Source organism: Porites lutea, chromosome 12 (assembly GCF_958299795.1).
Source record: "Porites lutea chromosome 12, jaPorLute2.1, whole genome shotgun sequence".
NCBI classification, from domain to species: Eukaryota; Metazoa; Cnidaria; class Anthozoa; order Scleractinia; family Poritidae; genus Porites; species Porites lutea.
Window position 1 is genome coordinate 12,844,542 of NC_133212.1, and position 26,796 is coordinate 12,871,337.

At 40.5% G+C, this 26,796-nt stretch overlaps 1 pseudogene; it reads left to right on the forward strand.

Moving 5' to 3' along the window:
- On the forward strand, positions 1–26,182 carry LOC140953722 (uncharacterized; annotated as a pseudogene).
- The last annotated feature ends 614 nt before the right edge of the window (positions 26,183–26,796 follow it).

Sequence of the window (26,796 nt, forward strand, 5' to 3'; positions counted from 1 at the left end):
ATGAGCCTGGGCACTAAACATGATTTGCCTTCACAAATCTTCCTTCTGTTTCTTTTGTGGATAAACTGTATTGAATTCGGCACAACATTAGGTAAGTAGCTCAAACTTAATATTACAGCATGTTCTGAATCGAACAGAAATATTATCCAGCGTTTGTCCAACTTTCGCTGAATCATTACAGTTTGCAAAATTGTCGCAAAGTGTTATTTTTTGTGTAAGTAATATATATTTATGTATTCTTTATCGACCATTATCCATCTTTGGCGCTGAGTATACGGCAGATCACTTGTCAAAGTGTAACGAAAACATAAATTTCTGTAGTCGGTTTATTCACTTGTTCACTCTCCATATTAAAGAGAACTGAACACATGCAGCGAACAAAGGTTTCTTATAAGGAAAGGCAAATTTTTGTAGCAAAACTCCTTTAAAGGACTTCCTTTTTTCTTCCAATGCCCAGTCGCAAAATTAGGTCTTTAGCATTTTGTTTTTGGTATTAGGAGCTGTGTTTAAATAAACGTTCGCCACTAAGGAGGGGCACCTAACGACGGTTTCCTCCTAATTGCATTGAAAACACATTTTACGGTATGCAGAGTACTTTTATATCTCTAGAAATGAATTCTAAGTGGCGCTAAAAAATACTATATCTGTTTGGTCATCCTGGGGCATGTTGAGTCTTTTCGAAATGAAAAGGGCTTCAGTATTATTTTCCCGAAAAATTTTAACTGCAATTTATAGTTTTACGAAAGAGAGAATTTTTCTGATTCCTCTCTGCATCGCATTTTCGATTCCGAAAATTTTAGGTTTCCGTTCTCTACGAAAAGTAGCTTATCCTGGGGAGTGAAATGGGAAAAATTAAACTTCAGAAAATTGCGGGGAATTTATTAGATCAACTTTGAAAATTGTACATGAATGGAAAGGTCATCTAGAATTTGTTAGCCTTCCTCAAGCTTTAGAAAGTTCTAGGCAATTTTTGCTTCTACGAACAGATATTTCACAGAAAACGGCAGTCGTTGGGTGCCCCTGACTAAGGATAAATTATCAAAAAAGGACTTGCTGTAGGGTATTGGATATTTCTAGACCATTCTAAAATTCTCCTCGGTGTCCATTGTTCCCGACGTGACCTGGAAAGGCGCCTGTTATTGATGTAAACAGAAACAACAACTAATCCATTCACAAAAATTAAACAACCAGGTTTTATGATTACTGACTACCTAACCAATACGGGATAGTGTAACTATGTAGTTATTATTACTACTCCATTTTGTTTCACTAACTGATAGTTTTATCATTTTAGATGCAAAACGTTTGAAACCTCGATCTTTAATATAAACGAAGACGGCTTACCGGGCCCGTTAATTATCGGGACTTTTGAGAAACGGGCCTCAGGTCACTAGCTGCTCCATCGATAAATCACCAAACCACACAGATTCTCCTCGATCAAACAGAGCATTTCGGTAACTGGAGATTTGGGCTAGCAGACACTTTTAATGCTATGCATTTATTTGTATCATGGTGACTAGCCTTCAGTGCAGGCGTTTTCTTCGGGCGCGCAAATGTTTTTGCTCCCGAAAGCGCCATGTTGAAACTTCTCGAAGAGAGGAGGAAATGGGGCGAGTCAAAGGGAGCGGGGAGGGGGCGGGGAATCGGCGGGAAGAGAGAAGAGAAGAGTATTTTTTCTCCCCCCTTCCACTGTAATAAAATCAAAGATGGCGGCTACAACAATACGAACACGAACACGAACAAGGTTTCGCCCACCCAAAATACGCCTGCACTGCAAGCTACATTGTGACCTGTACTCTGACTTGTGGAAAATTGACCTGTATTTGAGACCCGACGCAGGTTAGTTTTCAGCATGGCCAAAATTTCATGTAATAAGGCTTGTTTATGCTTATTTTCTTAGACCCTCCGTCAAACACTGTTGCCTACAACACAAGTTCGTCATCCATTAATGTTACCTGGGACTCGATTTTTTCTGGTAAGCCACCGGACGATAACTTTACCGGCTACAGAGTGAGTTACAGAGAACACAGTTTGGACCAGGAGGTTAATTACGTTCTGTGTTCATCACCGGATTTTTACACAACAGAATTGACCAGTTTGAATGTGTTTACGAACTATTGCATCGCGATTGATTCATTTACTGAAAGAAAAGTTAGTAACACAAGCGAATGTCTCTTCACGACAACAGAGGAAGCAGGTAAGACGAACATTAATCCCTGTTGGATTTTCAAGAGAATACTGCGAACTGGACGTATTTTTCAAAGCTATAAAGCATGCAGCGATCGGTTACATATACATTTCACAATTTGGCCCAACCGAAACCTAAATGTAATAAGCAAATTCAAAACTAATGATCGACATAGCGAAAGACTATGAAAGCTGTCGAGTTCTACAGAACGTTTCGTTCTTATATAAACTATATTTTTAACAAGTCAGAGAGCTTTCTGATCCCTGCTTATGTTAATTTCCTAAGCTTGCACACAGTTTATTCAATCCGCCGAACGTCTCTAAGGACGCTAAGTATTTTGCACTAGAAACGCTACTTCATTGGTGGAGCTCAGTGTTTTCAAGAGAGAATGAGCTAAGAGAGCGAATCTCTGAGCCCAATTATAATTATATATCTATGACTGTTGTCTCCGTAACCACGCCGCCTACTTTGCCACAGTTCATTCTTTGTTGGCGTTTTTCTATAGTTAATTGGCCCTTTTGTTAAACGAATACTGCCCAGTCCACTCAACAAACAAATGATTAGCGAATTGTTCGAATGAAAGAAACCTTTAAAAAGTTAATCTCTAAATAAAAGGATTTTTCTTTTAAATGGAACGGCTGACTTATGTACTTAATGCCCTCTGACCTTGTCTGATCCATCGAGATCTAGTTCTTCTTACAGAGTTGTTATTCTGTCTGTAAATGAAAACAGTTTATCCCGTTTTACGGTACTGCGTTATGTTTTATTTACTTAGTTCTGACTGCACCTCCCCAGAATTTTTCCATCTTTTCTACAAGCTCCACCACCATAGGCGTCGCTTGGGATCGATTGCCATCGGAACACAGACGAGGAGTTATCCTTGGATATAAAATATTTTACGAAAGAAATGCCCGTACTCATCGCGTATCTCGTAGCATTGAAAGTGGAGAGCAAATTGCAGAGGCGAACTCAGTTAGATTGGATATCGTAGGATTAGAGAAATTTACCAACTATTGCGTTTGGGGTGTGGCATTCAACAGAATGGGAATCGGTAACGAAACGCAAGTTCTTTGCATAAGCACAGATGAAGACGGTAGGAAACAAACTTTCCTTGTTAGTAATAGAAATATCTGAAGCGATCAAAATTGTTTTCCCATTATTTTAGAAATCATTAGAACCTATTACTCTTGCTTTGTTGTGTCACATTTTATCTCAATAGATAACCTCGACTGGCTTCATACAGAACAAGAGTAATATCCTGTCTTAATAGAAATAACTATTTCCTAAGTTTCTCGTAACATTCTTTGTAGTTCCTCTTGCCTCTCCCTTAAACATATCGCCTAACAGTACAAGCTCCAGCACTATCTACGTTCAGTGGGACACTATTCCCACGGAATTTATCCCTGGAATACTTCTAGGCTTCAGAGTATATTACGGAAAAGCTATTGAGCCCTTGTCGCAATACAACAACGTGACGGTAGGAACTGATCAGTTGAGTGTTGATCTACTGAACCTTGATGCGTCTACGAAGTACTGTATACAACTGGCTGGTTTTACAAGAATTGGAGATGGTAACAGAACTACTTGCTTCTATGTGACAACCGCGGAAAAAAGCGGTAAGTTGTGGTATAATTATCTTAATTTATTACGCATGACATGATACGAATGTTTCAGTGGAGGGCAGCATTTGGAGTGACAATGAGGGGAACAATGATTATGAAGACGACCACGACGATGCCGTGATGACGTCATTGAAGCCGTAAATGATAAAATATAAGTTGGTCGAACTGAAGGAAAATGAATGATGAAGAAGGTGCATATAATAGAAAGACAGTTCACTTTACGGTGTCCCTCTTTACACCGGTGTTTTGAATATGAGGGTCTCAGGGCTTAGTCACGCGTTCATCAGGTCCCCCAGTCCCCCAAGAATGTAGGGATGTAACGATTCATATTCCTTGCGGTTCGATTCGATTTCGATTCTTTCGATTCGATTATGTAAATGTTTCTTAATTCTTATAACATAACGCGTAATGTAAACAACATGCAGAGACGGGAGGATTCACAGTCGCTTGGTTCGTCGCCATGTTTGAGAACCTGACAAAGAGCGTGTCGCACGTAGTTTGCCTTATTTGGAAATTCTCAAGGGGTGGTTGAAGGACAGCATTTTTACCAGGCAACACAAAATGGCGCACGAAATGCTATCGTCTTTGCTCGTCAATCATAAACGCACAATTTAAAGCGTTCTGGATTCCGATTTTACAATATAATAACTCACTAAGGGCACCCTGGAAAAGGTGTACAAAAATCGAACCAAAATCGAAACTTGGAAGCAAAGAATCGTGAATCGAACCAAACGGTCATAAGGGAGGTGAGGGGTAAGCCATTAGCTTGTGAGTTACATTTGCAACTATGATGGGTCAGCCAGAGATTATTTTGAGGATCTAGGAGAGGCCACTGGAGACAGTCGTTTTTGGATTTAGGAGAGCGAGGAAGAGGAGTTACCAACTAGTATTAATCACTTTAGCCTGAATATTGGAAAATACTAACGGATTAGTTGAGAGGCGATTTTAACGCCTGATACTCAGGCCATCATAAATTTATGATTTATTTCTACTCACTTTCATTAATAAAATACTTACTTTTCTTTTCTTAGTTCGCATCAGCATTCCACAACCACTTGTAGAAATGTACTACAGTCCAACTGCTGTTAAAGTGACGTGGGAAATTCTTGATAACAATAGGACCATCAGCGGATATAAACTTCATATTGTAGAAACTGGAAGTTCGCGTGAACCGCCTTTGACCCCATTCGAGAAAATAATAAAGATACAAAATGCCTCTCAGACTTCTTTAGTAATTTCCAACCTTTCCATATTCTCAAGATATCAGATTCGCATGGCAGCCTACAGTTACAAAGAAGTGGGAGATTTCAGTTTTCCTGTTATTGCTGGTAGGTTGTTTTTCCTTTTTTTTTTTTTTGCATATGCCCATATTACCATCCAGTAGAAGCCGAGTCCAGCAGTTGTTTTATCGTTCATTCAAAATAATTCCTCTTTTAAAACAGGTTCCCGTTTGTTTGCTCCTCGGTTCCTCAGGATAAACATCTAGCCGGATTTTTTGAAACGTTATCGCCAAATGGACCTTTTGTGTCCAACAGTTATTGAGCAACCATTGCTTTTTTCTCCTCTACGACTTTCTACCTCCTCGCTCTTTCGTTTTCTCCTTTCCTTTTCCTTCGTTAGTGTGATTTTGGAGATTATAAGCCTAAGAAACCCGCTTTTTGAGGCCTTTTTACTCAAATGATGGCAAATTTCTTTAGGCTGGTTTTCAAAAAACAATCAGCTAGACATGTAAAGGGATCTTTAGTCTAACGGATATTCTTCTTTAAATATGGTTAATTTCCGGTGAGATATATTTTGCTGTTTTTTCCTATTTTATAGGGCAAAATTTGGCTATTTCGTCTTCGTTAAACGGGTGAAATTTCCCGCCATTTCCTCTAGAACTACCAAAACAACTGAGCTAACGCAACCTCATCCCCGGGCCTTACCGGTTTCAGCCCCTTCCTTTGTCGATAACTTGTACTTGGCTTGCTTGTCTTGCTTTTCACATGACGTCACCAAAATTCAAACTAAGAAAGTATCGATTCTTTTGAGTTTCTACTTTCGTGAAGTATTACAAATTTTCGGCTCGAAAGGGTTCTTCGTTTTACGATAGAGGACGCTTGAATTTCCAGGCTTTTGCGTGAGGCGGCATTCAGCTGAAGGCCAGGAAAGGTCTTATGTAGGGTAAAAACATTACCGATTTTGGGAGATTTTGCTATCTAAACATTCCTTGTCTGAGAATAAACGAAATATTGCTCAGAAATGATTCTTGGCAAGGCTCTTTGAATATTTATCTTCTTTCATTTCCCAGGTTCTAGACTTTCTGTATTGAATAGGTTGCATTTTTATTTTTGATGGCGTGACAATGAAAACAGAGAATTGTCATTCTCTGCTATGTCACTGCGTTCCGCCGCAGAGAAAACGTTTAAGTTCTAATCAGCAGAAAGGCAACAACACGTGAAATAGGAAGGACACGACCAGTCGAGAGGCGACAAGGCTTAAATACCGTGATGTGACGTGAAATCCCTAGAGGATCAAACTGCGGACATAAATGCAAATTCCGAACATAAACACATGAACTGACACTATTATATTGGAGGGAGCAAAACGCCAGCTGGTTATGAGAAATTGAATAAATTATAGTATAAATACCAGTATTAATAAAAGTATTGATATAAGTATTATTAATTGGACCGTTAATAGTTACGTTAATGAAACTCAAGTCGTATTCAAACCAATGTACGCCAGTTTTTGGCCGTTGTTTGTTTGTCCTTTTTTTTTTTTCGCTATAGGAACTTGCGTTTGTCCTCAATACTTTTCAGTGACCGCACGCCCTTCACCGCTGGACAATGGTGGATCTCGTGGGCTGACCGAACTTATCGCTGGAAATATAAAAAAATCATGCGGCTTCTGTAAAGAGTATGGCCAAAAGAGACGAAGGAGAATCAAGCCTTACTTTTCCTGTTTCTGTGACAACTCCGAGAGGCAGCGAATTTAGCAAGTTTGTCGCTATATTAGAGGTACCTGGCGTTGTGGTCATAAGGCGAAGAAATCATAAGTCCAGTCAGGGTTATTATGAAGAGGTCATAACTGGCTCATTTCTTGACAAATGGTCGTTCTTTACTGTTTGTCTGCTGGCAATCTACTCAGCTAGAGTGATTCTTTGGTTTTTGGTGAGTTGATTCCATATTGAAATCCTAGCTATGATGACTCCTGAATAATTTTTTCTGTCTTCGTTCTGTCCTCTGAATGAATCTTTCTTTGGAAGAATCGAAACCCGCAGTTAGCATCGATGGAAACCAAGGAATCTGTAATAATAACAATGATGATGATGATAATAATAATAATAATGATAATGATGATGATGATAAGTATGATCATGATAATCCCTTGTTTTACCCTCGGCAGTATTTGCAGCAGTTGTGCCAGTGGGGCCAAGCAAATGCCTGAAACAAATATTTCAAATGAAACTTAACAGGGTTAAAAAAGGCCAACTGGCCGAAGGCAAACCAGTTGGTTATTTACAAGCGTGGCCGAGGATTTAAACTTGGGACTACCGAGAACAAATCCAGCTAGCGGTCAGGGCGGGACTTGAACTCGGGCTGCAATTCAAGCTCTCTAACTGCTCGGCCACCCTACCTCCACTATTCTTATCATTTTAGTTCGCTAATTCTTTATACGAGATGAATCTTTCTTGGGAGGAATCGAAACCCGCAATTAGCATCGATTGATACCAAAAAGAATTATCATCATATTCCTATTATTCCATTTTAGTTGCTAATACTTTATACCAAGAGATACTAGCAAGCAACTTGAACATTAATTGAACATGAATTGTTTTTAATAAAGACACCCATGTTTTACTCCTCGGCCAAATTCATATCTCAATGTCAACTGGAAAGAAATAATTAAAATGAAACATTGGTCATGGCCAGAATTTAATTTCACGCACGCGCGGTAGCAGTGGACACTTAGAAAAAATACCAACAGAAAACAATGAACATTTTACAAAGAAATGTGGGATAAGTAAAATAATTTGCGATACAGCAAGTCGTGCGATATACCTGAACACTAGGTTGCGATTGAGACTGAAAGGTTGACTTATTTAGACCTTAGTTTTGACAAACTTAAACTCCTACCTTCAAATCTCGAGCTTCCCAGAATGGACATAAAAATACGAAAAAATTACCTGCGTCTTCCATATGATTCTATTGCAAATGGAGCACTGCCACCTCGATTAACCTCTTTTCTTCAGCAATTAATGACAATTTTGCTGGGGAACTCTCTTAAGTTGCGATGAAATCTTCAAGTACAAAGTCTTGTCTTCCTATCGTGAGTTTTTTTGTCCACTAAAAAAGCATATTCCGTCCTTGCCACGTTTAAAGAATTTGGAGTTAACTCTATTTAGAAATACGCTTCTACTACACGGCTTAAATCCAAGACCTTCGCTCTACAATATCTCGGCCAAAAATCATCTAAATTGTCTCCAAAACCTCTTGTTCGAAAGCTTATTTCTTTGAGGTTTCGTCGCTACCTTTGGTTGTTGCAATATTTTTGATCAGCGGCCTTTATTTGACCATAACGAGATATCTATTTGACCACTCGAACTTTCCGAACATTATGAGCCTGGAAATCGCAGTAAAAACCAGCGGTTAAAACCAGTGCGAAACAGTCTGAATGTAAGTCGCGCGAGATTTGACGGGCGAGATTTCTGAACATGTTAAGAATCCTTCCTTGCAGAAGGCAAAGCATTTGTGTAGAGTGTAGGGTGAATGAATGCGGGTTCAACGATGAGGGCTGGGGAGGCCGACTTCAACTCGAGAGTTCCGGATTACAAGTCTAGCACCCCTCTTCCCCTGTTTGGACATTCTTTCATGGTTTTTCTTCTTATATATTGATTTCTGTTTTAGGAAACTAAAGGAAATCCTGGTGAATTACCAACATGTTTCTCCAAAGGAGCCTACGAGGGGTCCTGGTGGGCCTTTATAACCCTGACTAAGGTGGGGTAAGTAGAGGGCATGTGTAATATTTCCCTCTGTAAATGGGTAACAATCTTTGAGGCGGTTTCCGTGTCATATTGCGTCGCCTGGCGCAGATGAATCTTGGTAGAGCCACCCATGTTGGGCAGATCGAGGGGTAGGGTCTCAAAAGAAGAGTGATCCCACCCCTTTTCCTACAGGTTTTTTTGTGTAGGCAGAGGGCCGATATCTCTCCACGCGAAAAAGCATTTGGGACATAGTGTGAATAGTGAATGGTGAAGTGAAACGCAAAACATATTTATATGCACCCCAATGCCCAAGCAGGTTATAAAAAGGGGAGGTACTCTATTTGAAGGGCAACTACCTAACAATGAAAAATAAGCAGTTTGTATTCATTAAATATAATGTTATCATAACATAATAAATTTGTTGGATTTAATTGTCTCACACCACAGGCGGACCACCGTGTAGCCGTTCTTGTTATGAAAATTTGAGCATCCCAGTATCAATCTCGATACTAATTAGAATAACTACAGATGAACATTACGGTGGTTTCAATTTACTCCAAAGTACGGATTTGAGCTTAAATTTCCAAGAGAAATTCAAACAAAAGCCAACTAATAGTCACCTGTCGCGCCTTTTTTCGCCGTCTCGAGCTGTTTAAAGCGTTATTTAGTTCTATCTGTGCTCACACCTTTCTTATCTTCTGTAGTTATGGTGATCGCTGCCCGAAATCCAACCTCGCTAAAGCTTTCGCCATTGTATGGCTTCTTACCAGTGTCGTACTTTTGTCACTACTGATGGGTGAAATATCCGCAGCTTTGACTGTTATGGTGATTCAAACAGAAGCAGGAGGTCCTATGGGTGGTGGAAATAAGGTTACTAGCCGTATTAAATACAATTTTAACGTTATAAAAATAACGCACCATAACTCAAGTCAAATTGAGTTTGGGAATGTAAAACCTAAAAGTACAAAATATTTAACACATTCACAGTGTCCGTAAAACCTTGGCAAAGAAGCTGCAGCCACATACCCGCCTCGGTCAGAGGAAATCTTTTTAACAATAAAGACGAATCATTTAGTTAACCATGACTGCTAAGTCAGCAGAGAGGAAACCTAGCACAGCCATTAAGCTAGTAGCCTCCCTCGCAGACGTTCTTAAGGGGTTCGTCACGTGTTCCTGCCCCACTAACGTCTGCTGAAGCGAAAGATAAATTCCTTTCCCATTGTTCGCAAATATCAGCTGGAGATCACATGCAGATTATCAGAGATCTAATCGGCGATGTTGAAGTCAAAGTGTTGACAAGCCAAACACATACGTACAAGCTAGGTAGAGTGTCATATGTGACTAAAGATTTTTGCTCCAGACAAGAATCTAGGAGATATGCGTTGGCTTTTTGTATATTTCTCTCAGTAAAGGCTGGATTAGATGTCATCTGCTCATAAAGTTGTTCTTTGGGTGATGCAATGACAGGGTTACCTTGTAACTGAACAAAGGCAGAATTTTTTTTCATACTTCATTGTTTTGTAGTAAAGCCGACTTCCGTTCAGCAAATTCAACCTCCGAGGTAATTTTTATTTCATGAGATTATGAGGGTAGCCTCTAGTACGAACGCTTGTGAGTTAACTGCAGGGAGTAGTTTGTTCTAAAACTGTAAGGTCTTCACCTTTCATGAGACCTTTCTGATCTTTTCTGGAGCTAAGTCATGATCGAGTGCGAGTTTTCTCAAGGTCCAGAGTGCACTTCCCAGATCTGGAAGTCTACTGTGATTGGTCTACGTTTTTTCCGCTCAAATCAGCAGACGTTAGTGGGGAAGGAACGCGTCAGGAACCCCTAAGAACGTCTGCGTGGGAGGCTATTAAGCTATTAGAAAGTTTCGATACTGTTAACACAGGGCTAACTAGAACAGATGTCTATTCAGAATTTTTCATGAGCTTTATTCCTTTTACAAAACTTTCAAAATTTTCCATAGTTGTGCGAATTTTACTGACATGGTTTTGCTCATATTCGCTTCGAGACAACAATATATTCGGGTCGATATGCATCAAATGTTCCGAGTTTGTTATAACCTCGAGTTACGTTTATTTGCACAACGCTAGCCAGTTGTAGATCTCATTCTTAAAATTTCGGCCATGCACTCTGATTTTAATTGGGTACTTTGGATTTGTAATGAAGTTTCACTAATTGCCCACGTTAAAAGAACTATTTGTAATCCTTCTTAGTATAAGCAGCTGCAACATATTACATTTATACATTTTCGAAAAATGACGTTTATCATCGTAACTTTATTGGCAGTCTGTAAATGGGTTGTTTTTTTTTTTTACAGGCAGCAGCTGTTACCAATTCAACGGAAGAAAAGCTGGCATTGGGACCTTTAAGTAGCAAATTGAAGCTAAGTACGTGAGCCATTTGGCTTCCCTGTGTGGAATTTTGACTGGAGTGCTCGCTTAGGGCGTGTTTAAAAAAGTCCAAAATGAAAAAACAACAAAAAAATTTTCCCCGAAAATACACCATCAGCTAACATCTAACATAGTCCAACACCATCCAAATCCGTTTAAGAACGTTCAGCACACCACTATCCATCTAAGACAATCAAACACCATCCTATACCATGCACCACCGATCAAAAACCGTTTCAAAACCATCCACCAAAGTCAAACGCCATCAAAAAACGTTCTAAACCGTCCAACAGTGTCCACTACCGTCCAACCACGCAACACTGTCCGACAACAACAACCAACAACCAGCTTTATTTGCATGACCATACAAGCACATACAGTATTGCAAAAGCTATGTTTAGGAATCAAAATTACAACACAGAGCAATTATGTTACTTTGATAATAATTTGTCACGAACATCAAAACAAGCTGAAATACATTTTATGAATTGTATATTGGTAAAGTAATTAGCTGTAATTAGAAGAGTTCATCAGTTCATTGATCAAACCGTTTATAGGTAACTGCGTAATATTTGGAATCAGAGTCTTGACTTTATAGTAAAATTTATTCCTAATCATAGAGTATGTAGGACATTGAAAAAGAAAGTGAACTTCGTCTTCTATTACATTGCATCCACAAAAAGGGCAATGCCTATTATCCTTCGTAGTTTGATTATATCTGCCTATCTCTATCTTTAGTTTGTGATTGCTTATTCGTAGTTTTACTAAAGCCCTTCTCCCAGCTGTTCCTCTAGTTGAGTCTAAGTAACTAGAGGAGGTATGATCGGTTTTAAAAGATCTATAAAATTCAAGTTTTTGAGAATGTTGAAAGTCGAATGACATTAAAAAAGCTTGTTTGACGAGAAATTCCTCATCTTTAGACTGTATATACAAAATGTATTTGAGAATTTTTTGATTGATAGTGATATTTAAAGGAAAACGACCAAGCTCTGCTCTACAAGCTATATTAGAAGCTTTGTTGTTTAGTCTACTCGATTTGTGAGCCGTCCCAGGTCTTAAAGTCTGGTTTGGCATACACACCCCAAATTTCACTGCTACAATGTATGTTACAATAGGGGAGATCATAGTATCAAATATTTGACAGGCGAGAGCTGCTTCTAGTTTGCTAAGATTTGTGTGTCGGCTCAAGCTGAAGAGGGCATGAAGAGCTTTCTCCTTGAAATATGTTCAAGTGACACTGAAAAATTTCCCGATGGGGACAAAATTGTTGAACAGCAACAGCTCCAACATTATCCAACACTATCCATCTCTATTCAACACCATCCAACACCATCCATCTTTATCCAACACTATTCAAAACCATCCAGTACCGCACATATGCAATCCAGCAACATAAAAAACTATTAAAAACTGTTAAAGATCGTCCAAACTCGCCCAGCAAAGTCCACAAACATCCAATACCTTGGACACTGTTGACACCATCCAACACCATCAAACAATATCCAGCAGCATTCAACACCATTCAATAACATCCAAAAACGTCACTGAAACCCCATCCAAAACCGTCCAACATTTTTCAGCAATGTTTAACACCATCCAACATTAGTATTCACCAAATCAGTGGATAGCAATTTTCGCGCGTTTTGATTGGCTCCCGTAACTCGGAATATCCTTCAGCTGGCTAATCACAGTTTTGCGCCCGGAGCCAAGATGGTGTCTCGTTTCGAGACATTTCGGAAACACGAAATTTGAGCGATAAATGAAGCATTCGTACAAACAAATGCCAAGAAAGCGACGAACTTTGGCTTGTCGGTGATTTTTACTGGTAGATAGAAAATTATTTTCATGCTGAATTTGCAACAAAATCGTAAAATGCACTTTAAAAAGCGCAGAAATGTTTGTAAATTGTAAATAAAGTTCCTACTAAGTGACGTTTGTTATTTACAAAAGTTTATTTTTTTCATTTTTATCCAATACAACTAATTCGGTAAATACTAAAACAACCCCCCCTCAGGGTCGGTGAACAGCGCTAGATATATACCTCGACCCTTCGCGTCTCGGTATATCCATCACCACTATTCACCTCCCCTTCGGGGGGAAAGTTGTATACTATGCAATGCTATCCAACGTAACAACATTGCAAAGGGTATAGTCTACGACCAGTTGTATCACCATCTTACTGAGAATCGTATTCTATCCCGTTACCAATCTGGTTTTCGTTCTTTACATTCTACTGTAACCGCATTACTCGAAGCTACCGATAGCTGGGCAGTGAACGTTGATCGTGGCCTTATCAATGCCGTTGTCTTCTTAGACTTAAAAAAGGCTTTCGACACAGTTGATCATCATATCTTATTAACGAAATTACAATATTATGGATTACGCGGTTCCTGTCACGAATGGTTTACTTCGTATTTAAACAATCGTACCCAAACTTGCCAAATTAATTGCTCAATGTCAAACCCAAAATTAGTTACATGTGGTGTTCCTCAGGGAACAATTCTTGGACCTTTATTGTTTTTACTGTATATTAATGACCTACCTAATTGCTTGCATTTTTCACAACCTAGAATGTATGCCGATGACACCAGCCTAACCTATGCCAGCGCAGATTTAAAACTCATAAATGACTGCGTTAACGACGATTTAAACAAGGTGTATATATGGCTATCGGCTAACAAACTGACCCTTAACTTGACTAAAACTGAGTTTATGTTAGTTGGGTCGAGGCAGAAGCTATCAAAGCTTTCTGAAACTCCTTCTTTTATGATAAACGACCATCCCGTGATGCAAGTGTCAACGGCAAAATCTCTTGGAGTGCATATTGACCAAAACTTAAGCTGGGAATGCCACATACAGAGTATTTGTAAAAAGATTGCTTCTGCCTTGGGTGCAATTAAAAGAATACGACATCTTATTCCTTTTAATGTATTAATTAATGTTTACGACAGTTTAGTTCAACCGCATTTTGATTACTGTAATGTCGTATGGACCAACTGCTGCATGGGTCTTTCCGATAAGCTGCAGAGGCTCCAAAATCGTGCAGCCCGTATCCTAATGTCCGCTAATTCTGATTGTAATGTGGACGATTTGTTCCTGGCGCTAGGTTGGCGTAAGCTTAAACACCAAAGACAAGTATCGACGGCTATTATAATGTATAAAACCGTACATGGGATGACTCCCGACTATCTAACATCTAAATTTGTATCTCGTGACGAAATAACTTCTTATCGATTGAGGAATACTGAAAATAAATTAGTCCTTCCACTGCCCCGTACCAATTATTTAAAGAAAAGTTTCTCCTATAGCGGAGCTAAGCTGTGGAACAGCCTATCCCATGATTTAAGATCTGCAGATTCTTTACATGATTTTAAACGCAAACTGTGCCGCAACAGTTTTGAATGAGATAAGACATTAATACAGTTTTACACGGCAACCTTGAAAAGCAGCTTTTATTTGTAAATAGCTAGGTAGTTAAAATGTTATGAATATATTTTCAATCAGAGTTAGTTTAGTTAGGTATAATAGATCTTAGATTTTTTTTTTTTTTTTTTGTACATGCTGAAGGAACCTTAACCGTGTTTAAATAAAGTTATCTATCTATCTATCTATCTATCTATCTATCTATCTATCTATCTATCTATCTATCTATCTATCTACAACATTTCAAAGGAATCAATTATGTTACTCCCAATAGAACTGAGTGAAGCTGCCTTACATTTTGGATCCAGTTTGTACTTACACCATTCAACAACATTCATCGCCGTCCAAAACGTTATCATTTAGGAATTAAGATTATCTTTATGATAGCCACTGCATATCTGTTCAGTGGCTTCAGAGCCATTTTTACATTTTGTCAGTAATTTTAAGTTTTTGTTTAAACTTTTATTGGAGGCGTGTTGGCCAATTATCTACATGTATACACTTCCGTCTTTGTATCTATAGACTAAGGTTCAGCCTTGGGGTCGCTTTTTTTTTTAGACGAGAAACGTTTGCCCCATTTTGTCTCTCTTCACCCAGTTGTATAAATAGAGTATCCCTAAAATTTGCTAGTATCCCATCCAGGCGGAAGAAGTTATACTCCTAGGTGCTTCAACCCTAAAAACTTAGTTAAATTTTGTAAAAAGTTGAAGCTGGCCTTACCGTTTCCTAGTCGATAAGAGGATAGTGTTCAACGACAAGTCTTCGAATAGTAGCTACACAAATAACAGTTCTGTGCTGTACTTTAAAGTGAAATAAATACCTTTTTATCCTCCCCTTAAGGAGGGCACAAAGAGATAAAACGGAAAACAATTCACCGTCTGTCCCGTTCAGGCTATAATGACATCCCATATGAACGTGATCATTGAAGCAGCATGGCGAGGTTTTTTCCCTTGTAGTGTCAAAGGTCGATAAACTATACAACGTATGAGAAAAAAACGCCGAAAATGTCAGAAAAAGTCAGATGAAAGAATTACGCAGAGAAAGTGTTATAGGATGAAATGAGTACAACTGATTCAGATATCAAGGTGTTTTTTCCATTAGCAAAGTTTTTTATGACTTCTTTATAATCCCACTGTAATTTAATTTTCTCTCTTAGCTAGCACATTTTCAACGGTGGAGACGCTTGTGAAGTCGCTTAAGGAAGGCGAGGTGGACTATGTGGTGGTTGACATGTACATCCCAGTCAAGCGGAAAGACTTGTTTAATGGCACTTGGTTCGAAATTGCAGCTTTCCTGGAAGCCAATATTAACCATGGGGTCATTCTACAGGGAGATGCATATAAACTCGCTTCCAAACTGCAGGAGATGATAAGACATGACAATGTGCAGACCAATTTTCTTAAAAGCAGTCAAGATGAGGAGGTTGGGTCACAGTTATTATTAAATAATGATTAGCATTAGTGAATGAACGCTGAATGAGAAAATAGGGAATTCAACACGTTTTTAATCTGTGGTCTGCAGGTTTCTAAAATGCTCTTTATAACCAACGTTGTTACTGTCTACAGCTCCGTGCAAACGAACGCAACATTGTTGGATGATACATGTTGCGTCCGTTTGCACACCCTGTTGCACGTTGTTGTGCAAAGTTTGAAACTCAAACTTTTGAGGTACTTCACGTGAGCCCGCTTGACCGGGACCATTTTACGAGAAATTTCAGCCCGGTTTCCGAGATCAGAAAAGGCCAAAGATCCTTTTCCCACAGAGAAACTAAGATTTGGAACTCCTTAGATAAATCCCTGGAAAGCGTGAAGAATTTTAAAACTTTTAAGAGATCACTTACTGTTTGATTGACTTAATAGTTGAGAAAAAAATATAAATAAAGGAGTTACCATTGTGTATTGTGAAAATAACAAAAAACACTCTTGTCTAAGAGAACCTTACAAATCATTTTTACAACTGTAACTACCGACTGTCGTCAGTTTATTTTATCCTATTTGTTTTATTTTTCCCCATTTTTTTTTGTTTTATTTGCATATCTGCGTTTTGGTTCGCACTTCCGGTCACATGATAGTCATGTGACCGGAGAGCACATGGTAGAGCTAGGCGCCATTTTTTGTTGTTGTTTTTTCTGCAAGAGCAAACAGTTCTTCAACGTACAAGTACAAGTAGAAGGACACGTGCACTGTATACTTAAAGTGACATCTTTGGTGCAAGTACAGGAAGCAGTATTCAGGGAATAAAATGCTTTAATCAGGGTTCAATTTGTGGAACTCACAGTTGAAGAACTGTTCGCCGAATCGATTGATGTTTGGGTTCTCAGGGAGAACACAGCTTCGACGAGTTTGAATTTCATTGATCGGATTTGGAACTTGCTTTCAAGGAAAGCACGGCGTCAAGTAAGGATTTATCTGTTATTGTTCGCATTTGCATTTGGATCGTTTTGTTCTCAGGGAGAACATTTATTTGACAAGAATTTGTTGTGATTTGTCGCATTTGGAACTTTGTCGCGTTCATTGGAATTGTGTCACATCTACGGATGATTCAAGCTTACGTCTAGTTCAATTCTTCTCGGAGAACGATATTCTAACAGAGATTGGTCTTATTTACGTGTGGATTTGTTGCTCATTCAGTTGTTTGGGAACGTTTTGGATCGTTTTGTTCTCGGGGAGAACATTGGTTTATGCGTACGATTTTTGTGTTATTTGACACTGCATCACGCTCGTTGCTTTGCGAGAATTGTTTTACATGTACAACCTTTGAGATTTGTGTGGGAAGTTTATATTATTTATTTGCTATCAGAGAAAATAGTGGATTTCTAAGGTATGTGACAATAGCCATCCTGTTTGTGTTTGGAGTTTATTGGTTTTGTGGCCAATAGTACAGTGGAGCAAAATGTCTGTTCGATCAGTGCCTGTTGCTGACAAACTTGAACAACAAAATGTCCAGGAAACTCTGTCAGAGGGCAGACTTGGAACCCAATTAAGAAGAAGCTCCCGAGTTAAAGTACCATCTAATACAGATTTTGAAAGTAGAACAGCTGAGAGGGCAAACACATTGAAATATTCCTGTGCAGGTTATGTTGCAACCCTCACGAGACTGCGAGGGAACATTCAAGGGATAATTGAGAACTGTGGAACTTTGGAGGACTTACAATTAAAACGAGATTCGTATGAAGAAGCTTGGAGGAGATTCGTGAAGACCCATGAAGAGTACATTGAATGTCTTGATGTTCTTGGTTGTTATGAAGAAGTTGAAAGCGCTGACGATAACTACAAGGAGCAGATGTCAAAGAAAGCAACATTTGACAATGAAATTGAAACATGGAAATTCCAAGTCACATCTAGTATTAAGAAACGTGAGAATGACTTAAAATCCTATCTAAGAAAGTCAAGGAGAGTACGAAAAGCGGGTCAACTGGCTCAAGTTCAGCTTCTTTAGCAGTGGCGAAGAAAAAGGAAAAACTTGCCCTAGCCCAACTGAAGACCAAGCAAGTGCTGCAGGAACAACAGTTACAGCGCAAATTAAGTGAGCTTCAATTTGAGAAGGACATGTTGGAGGCTAAGATAGAGGAAGAGCGGGCTAAAGCGAGTCTTAATGTGTATGAAGAGTTTGAGAATCAATGCTGGAAGAGTCAGTATAGGGAGCGTTTAGCAGAGTTTATACCTGAGGAACCCTTACATCCACATGGGAATCAGGCACAGAATGTGGCTCAGTCTCTGCTAATTGAGCCACACGAACGACTAGTACAAGAGCTTGCACCTCTGGAGCAGGTACCTGCATTAAAAGACAACGAGAGAATCATGAATTCACCTGCTAAGACATTTCAATCAGCAAGCGTTACAGTGCCCAACCCAGTGTTCTCAGGAACTGAGCGTACAGTTTACGTTGATGAAGCTGGAACAGGTAAACATACAGAGCAACCGAATAACGCAAAGGACACTGAAACATTGAGAAATCCACCTGTAATTCCATCAGTGCCAAATTTATCACAACAAGTACAGACACCATTAACAACCCACTTTAACACCAAAGAGTACTCACAATGGTCAACTCAGGTACCCTGGTCCCAGACCCCTGGTGCAGTCCCAGCAGAATGTTATATGCGAGAACCAGTATCGGTGACACCAGATAGCAGAGCAGAGATAGTGCAAGCACTGCGTCAAGTTGTTTCTGCCCCAAGGATTGAGTACATGAGATTCCATGGAGACCCTATAAAGTATGTCTCGTTCATCCACAATTTTGAAACCTGCTTAGAGAAAGATAACCCCGACAACTCCAGGAGATTACAGCTATTAATCCAACACTGTTATGGCAAGGCAAGGGATGCCATTGAAAGTTGTGTGAATCTACCGGTAGACGAGGGATATTATGTAGCAAAGAGTACCTTACGCGAAAACTTTGGACTACCTCACATCATAGCCAAAGCACATATCAAGAAGTTGGAAGACCTACCTCCCTTGAAGCAGGCGGATGGAGCAAGTTTACTTGAATTTGCCCGCCATTTAGATGTTGCCAATAGAACACTGTCAGGCATGGGGCCTGAATATGTCAGTGATTTGAACCACACGAATACGTTAAAGGAACTGAACAAGAAGCTGCCACTGTTTATGAGGGTCAAGTGGACAGAATGTGCAGGAAGGATTATTTCATTTGGAGCGAAACCTAAGTTTGCAGACTTCCTTAAACACTTAAAGGACAGAGCTGCGCTTGTTAATAATGAGTTTGGAGAGGATCTTAACGCTGCTCCTTCAAAGGAAAGGGAGAATGTGAATCGGAGAGACCAACGAGGTCGAAATCCTCGAAGACTCATGTCACTATTCGGAGGTGTCCGAGGTCGACAGGGAAATGGGGGACAGAACCAAACGATGCCTGCTTGTACCATTTGTCGTGGTCAGCATGGATTGTGGAGGTGTGATAAGTTTAAGAAGCAATCTCATCAAGACAGATGGAAAGTAGTGCATGAACAAAGCCTTTGTATCAAGTGTCTCCAGAGCGGTCATTTTGCAAGAAACTGCCCCAAAACTCAGTTCAAATGTCAAGTGGATGGGTGTAAGAAGGAACACAACACACTGCTACACCCCCCTCCAGCAGATTCAACCCCACCAAGTGTTAGTCCACGCCAGCTTAATCAGGAAGAAACAAGGGCAAACACCAACAGTGAAACCAGTGGAGTAACTAGTGAGGGTGCTGCCGTAACTGCTGCAACTGGGGCCGGCGAGCGAGTCTGTCTTAGTGTTGTTCCAGTCAAGGTCCTAGCCAAAGGTAGCAATTTGATACCTGTTGAAACATATGCGTTGTTGGACAGTGGCTCAGAAGTGACTCTTTGCCATGAAAAGTTGAAGGAGACATTGGGTGCAAGTGGCACGAGGCTGGACTTCACTTTAGCAGGGATGACGGGCTCAACCAGAGTGGAAAGTCAACAAGTAGATCTTGTGGTGATGTCAATGGATGAATCAGTGACAGTGGAGCTTTCAAGCGTCAGGACAGTCAAGCACATGCCTATAACTGAGAGCTGTATAGCCAAGAAGGAGGACCTTGAAAATTGGCCTCATTTGCGTGATATTGAGTTACGACAGTTGGACATCACAAGTGTCATGTTAATTGTTGGTCTTAAAGACAACCCAAGCTTGTTCTTGCCGTTAGAATGCCGAGCTGGTGGCAAAGGAGAACCAGTAGCAATTAGGTACAGCCTGGGATGGACGGTGATAGGTCCTGTTGGTGGAGAAAGCTGTACCGCCGAACGCTCAGTCAACTACCTACGTATGGATGATAGCTCTGTTGTGTGCGCAGGTGGTTTAGATTTTGAAGATTATGTTCTTTGCAAAGACCACAAGAAGAGTGTTGTGTTGTCTACAGGGCTAAACAGTGAAGATGCTTATGAAGAAAATGTTGCAGACATGAACTGTGTCCTCGAACTAGAATGTAATGCCAATGAACCCAAGCATCGTTTACAGATAGATGAAATTGATCGTCAAGCTCGGGACGATGAGCTTAGTCAACAGTTGGAACGACTGTGGAAAGCGGATTTTGAAAACTGTGAAGTCGAGACGCGAGTTTGTGCATCGTTGGAAGACAAAAGGGCCCTAGAAATAATGGAGAGAACTCTTAAGATGGTAGATGGACACTTTCAGGTTGCCCTGCCTTGGCGACATGAACCACTATTTTTACCTAACAACAGAGTAGTTGCAGAGCGAAGAGGTTTGCTTCTAAAGAAACGACTCCTGAAAGACGAAGCCTTGTTGGAGAAATACAAGACAACAATGGCTGATTACATTGAAAGTGGCCACGCTGAAAAGGTCCCCGATGGAGAGTTAGAAGTAAAGGACAGACCTGTGTGGTACCTACCTCATCATCCCGTAACTCACCCTTTAAAGCCCGGCAAAGTGAGAGTCGTTTATGATTGTGCTGCCAAGTACGGAGGGACATCATTGAATCAACAACTTTTACAAGGACCTGATCAAACAAATCAGTTGGCGGGTGTCCTTAGTCGGTTTAGACAAGAGCCCGTTGGAGTAGTAGCTGACATTGAAGCGATGTTCCATCAGGTGTTGGTGGAACCTAAGGACTGTGATGCACTTAGATTTTTGTGGTGGCCCAATAGAGACTTGTCTCGAGAATTGGAAGAATATAGAATGGTGAAGCACCTATTTGGAGCCACATCTTCCCCGAGTATTGCTAATTTCTGTTTGAAAAAAACCGCCGAGTTACACGGAGAAGGGTTCGAGGAACAGACAGTGGCAACGGTCAGGCGTAACATGTATGTGGACGACATGATGAAGTCAACAAACACTACCGAGAAGGCAGTTGTGCTGGTGAGTCAACTCCAGGAGCTACTAACAAGAGGTGGTTTCCATTTGACAAAGTGGTATGGCAATGACAGAGATGTGCTAGCAGCGATTCCAGAATCTGAAGGGCTAAGTAATTTGCAAACTTGGACTTAGAGAAATTGCCGACCGAATCTGCTGTAGGTCTCAAATGGAACACAGAGGAAGACAGATTTGTGTGGGAGGTCTTGGAGAAGATCCTTCAAGTTGCTAATCAGCGGCCAATGACACGCAGAGGAATAGTCTCAGCTGTTTATTCTCTCTTTGATCCCCTGGGTTTCATTGCACCATACATCATGAAAGCCAAACTGTTGTTGCAAGCCCTTAGTAGAAAGAACGTTGGTTGGGATGATCTCATTGGGGAGGCTGAGAAAATCCAGTGGAGGCGATGGCTGGATGATCTTCCCAAGTTACAGGAAGTGCAAGTAGATCGTTGTTTCAGACCCAGAGAGTTTGGCGAAGTAAGAGAAGTACAGTTACACCTTTTCTCAGACGCATCTCGTCAAGGATACGCATCGGTTGCATACCTCCGTGTGAAGGACGAGAACAGTCGAATTCATTGTGCATTCGTAATGGGAAAGGCAAGGTTAGCCCCAGTGCGCGAGATTTCAATTCCAAGGTTGGAATTGACAGCTGCAGTCATCTCCGTGAAACTCTCTAAGATTATCCGTGAAGAATTGGATATGAACTTCCAGAAAGTGTTCTACTGGACCGATTCAATGTCAGTGTTGAAGTGTATCAACAACGAATCAAAAAGATTCCACACGTTCGAATCCAATCGTTTGACGGTGATACATAATGGATCTTCCCACTCCGAGTGGCATTATGTAAACAGAGATGATAATCCTGCAGATGATGGCTCAAAGGGACTTAAATTGGATGACATGTTAAGAAAATGATCGTTGGTTGAGAGGTCCGGAGTTTCTTTGGGGAAATGAGAGCCTCTGGCCAAGGATGGTTGAAATTCCAGCATTGAAAGATGACGACCCTGAAGTCAGGAAGGAGACTCAGATTTACACCGTTGTTGTTCAAAGAAAGTACCTGGAGCCCTTAATAGCACGCTACTCGTCTTGGTGGAAGTTGAAAAGGGCTGTAGCCTGGTTGTTGCGGTACAAGGCGTACCTTTTACTGAAAGTTCAGCTGAGTAAGAGGAGCGCTTTAGTTTCGAGTGAATCCCAAGTCCAGAGCGGCGAAGTGCCATTCGTGAAATGTGGCTACTTGAAGGTGGCAGAGCTTCAGGAGGACGAGAAGGAAATCCTCAAGGAAGTACAGCGAGTGTCTTTCCCTCAGGTTATTGAGGTTCTCTCATCAGCAGGAAGTTACGATGCAGACGGTTGTGTTAAAAAGGTCCTTCGAAAGGCAGGAACGACGCTGCATCAGCTCAACCCACACTTGGAGGATGGTTTGCTGAGGGTTCGTGGCCGACTTGCAAGTGCCCCGGTTCCTTATGAGAAGAAACACCCTATTATCCTTCCCTACAAGCATCATGTGACGGATCTGATTATCAAGCAGTATCATGAGAGTTTGGGTCACATGGGTCAAGAATGTGTTTTGTCTTCTTTAAGAGAAACATTCTGGGTGGTCAAAGGAAGGTCAGCAGTGCGACGAGTGTTAAGGAGATGTATAGACTGTCAGCGAAGAAACACACGCCCGGGAGAGCAGTTTATGGCAAATTTACCTGAAGAGAGGCTAACCCCTGACAAGCCACCATTCACATTTGTTGGTGTCGATTATTTCGGGCCGATTGAAGTAAAGCAGGCCAGATCCCATGTGAAAAGGTATGGATGCCTATTTACGTGTTTGACAATGCGAGCGGTCCATATAGTAGTGACCCATTCCTTGAACACTGACTCAATGATAAATGCACTCAGAAGATTCATCAGTATTCGTGGTTGTCCTGAGCAGATAAGAAGTGATCGAGGTAAAAACTTTACTAGCGCAGAAAGGGAGTTAAAGGAAGCCATAGAGGGATGGAATCAGCAGAAGATCAACAGTTTTTGTGGACAGAAGATGATAGAATGGATTTTCAATCCACCAGCGGCGAGCCACATGGGCGGCATCTGGGAGCGGATGATACGTTCTGTGCGCCAGATCTTGCGAGCGATGTTGAAGGAGCAGGTAGTCTCCGATGAGGTCCTCTCAACCGTTTTGGCAGAGGTGACGAATATTCTCAATTCTAGACCCCTCTCAAGAAATAGCGACAGTCCTTTAGACGAGCAACCATTAACCCCTAATCATTTGTTGCATCTGCGCCCGTGCCCAAGTGTACCTCCAGGGGTCTTCGACAAGGACGATCTCAGCTGCAGACGTGCTTGGAGGCAAGCGCAGTATCTTGCCAATTTGTTCTGGCGTAGGTGGACGAGAGAGTACCTGCCCACTCTGTTGGAAAGGAAGAAGTGGACTGAGCCAAAAAGGAATTTACAAATTGGTGACTTGGTGCTTGTGGCAGACGAAACCTTTTCCAGAGGGAAGTGGCCGCTTGGAAGAGTTGTGGAAGTTATTACGAGCCGCGATGGGTGGGTGCGCGCAGCGAAGGTGAAGACAAGTGCAACAGTAGCGACATGTGCCAAACGACGGTACAGAAGAGAACCTGTGACTGCAGCCAGTACCACCATACTTACACGCCCAGTTACCAAGTTATGTTTTCTGGAGATGGATGGAGTGGCCGATAGAGTAGGACCAGTTTAAGTGACTTTGCAGCAGTGCAAGGAGATGATTTAATGAACGTTGATATGAACATTGGCTTTGATAGTCACGAACAGTGATTCTAATTATTCCTTTATAACGTTGTGTTTACTGGTAGTCGGTAGCTTATGTTTGTAAATGAGATTGCTGTCGGTGCATTCTCATTTAGGGGCCGGTGTAACTACCGACCGTCGTCAGTTTATTTTATCCTATTTGTTTTATTTTTCCCCATTTTTTTTTGTTTTATTTGCATATCTGCGTTTTGGTTCGCACTTCCGGTCACATGATAGTCATGTGACCGGAGAGCACATGGTAGAGCTAGGCGCCATTTTTTGTTGTTGTTTTTTCTGCAAGAGCAAACAGTTCTTCAACGTACAAGTACAAGTAGAAGGACACGTGCACTGTATACTTAAAGTGACATCTTTGGTGCAAGTACAGGAAGCAGTATTCAGGGAATAAAATGCTTTAATCAGGGTTCAATTTGTGGAACTCACAACAACTAAGAACTTTTTTGTCATTGTTCTTTTAAATATTTATCCATCTCTGATCAGTTAATTCAGAGGCTTAGTTTTTCTAGATAGTTAGCGCTGAAAAAAATGAGCAAGAATTACATTCCGTCAATTAGTTTAAATCTTCCAATCATAACAAGAAATATCTAGGTCAATAACATTCCGAAAAACAAATCGGCGGCTTTGGCAGCCACACTAAAGTGGACGGAAGATTTCAATCACTAATCGAAGGCAAAATCCCCTCCCCCTTTCGTATTTAGAATTTTACAAAACACAAAAACACAGATGCCAAATGCAATAAATAGCAAATGGTATCCACAAGTAAAAAAAAAAAAAACTACAATGACGTCATAAAACATGCAGTCACAGTGTATTATCAACCTGCTCTAGTCTTCTTTAGATTTACACAGTACTGAAGTCAACTTCATCCAATAAATGTTAATTTTAACCCTTTTGCTAATTTTGTTTTTAATAATTCTTGACAGGAAATTAGCCAAGTGGAGTCTAAAGAGTCTCTTTTCTTTGACCCCACCAGTCCTTTCTTTGAGTACATTCTATTTTCTTGCCTGGGTTCCCTCGGTTTTTTGCTGGTCTGCAGTTTATTGTATCAAGTCCTCTACCGCAAACGTAAATCTTCGCAATGTAAGTGTGATATATGTCTATAACAACACTACATCGATGACTCTCGGGGGAAATTTCACATTTGCTTTTAGATATTTAACTAATAGCCTTACGCCCGCTTTCTTCTTACACAAGTTCTACAACTCGGGGTTTTTATGCTTAGAACACCAGGAGTAAGAATCTTCACCGTGTCAACCTTCGGGGCAAAAGCGTAAAATGAATTACCCTACTTTTACCTAAGGGTTGATTTCCACTGTCGCGTAATTTTTCCGTGCGATTAACGCACGTAGAATTGACCTACGTAAATGAAATAGAGGCAATCTATGAAAGGCAACGCGAGGTTCAACTTTTACGTATACGCCTGACATTCCATACAATGTCTCTATTTACGCGCGTAAGATTTACGTCTGTACGCACGGAAAAATTACGTGACAGTGGAAATCCACCTTTAGGTCATGTTCTCACACTATAACGGATAGCTTTAAGTGGCGCCACGAAAAGCTAGAGTTTACAGTCAAGGATAGCTTCGTCATATCCAGCGAAATGTTCCAAGCTGCTCAATATCTTTGCAAGCGCAGTTTCCAACTACACGCACTGTGCTGTGGGCAAAGCTAAACCTGATTATTATTTATATAAAGACACCTGAAAATTCCCATGAAATATATGTCTTATCTGTCGTGTTTTTATGGTTACCTTTGGTAAGAAATGTTTCCAATTTACACTTCATAGACTGGGGCTTTGTACCTTTAGTTTGTACTTTGTGTTGCAATTTCAGGTCCATACATAGAAGACCTGGAGAGAACCCGTAGAGACCTCAAACGCTTGGTTGATGAGTTCTATCGCTCGATTAGTCAGGTATGGAGGAAGATGGAAAAGAAACATAAGCAAAATCTCTTGAAGCAGGTACGCGAAAAGAGAGAACAAAGAAAGAAACGGAATAACCACTGCTAATAAATGAATCCCGAGGACAACCATGAGAACCTTGGTCGGGGGGGTCTAAACTTGGCCTCACTATCATCGAGTCTGCAAATCATCAAATTGGAATCGAAAACTAACCAAGACCCAGGAACATCTTGGAGCTATTACTAGGAGCAAGGGCTCAAACTCATTATTATTTAAATCATTGACTGTACGTTTTCCTTTTTCACGATTACTCTTCTTGATTTCGTTCTGATAAGTGCAAAATTGTATTTCCGTAGCTATAATATTATGATTATTTAATAAGTGCAAAATATTCATCACATAACAATTTACAACATCACAATTTTAAGCGTTCATAGGTACATAAGTATTGTAGAGAAATGCTATCATAGCTGTCAGGTGACCAGCATCGTCATGTGATCTGATACAGTCACAAAATAGGCAGGTACAAAAGTCGGACCGGAACAACTCGGACCGCCAGTCCGGGTCGGATCAACTCGGATCGACTCGGACCAACTCAGATCGAATAAAAAATAAAAATAAAATAAAATTGGACTCGGATTTACTCGGATCATAAAAAAAAAAACAACTCGGATTATAAAAAGAAAAATAAAATCAGTCGGTATCACTTACTTTCACCCGCC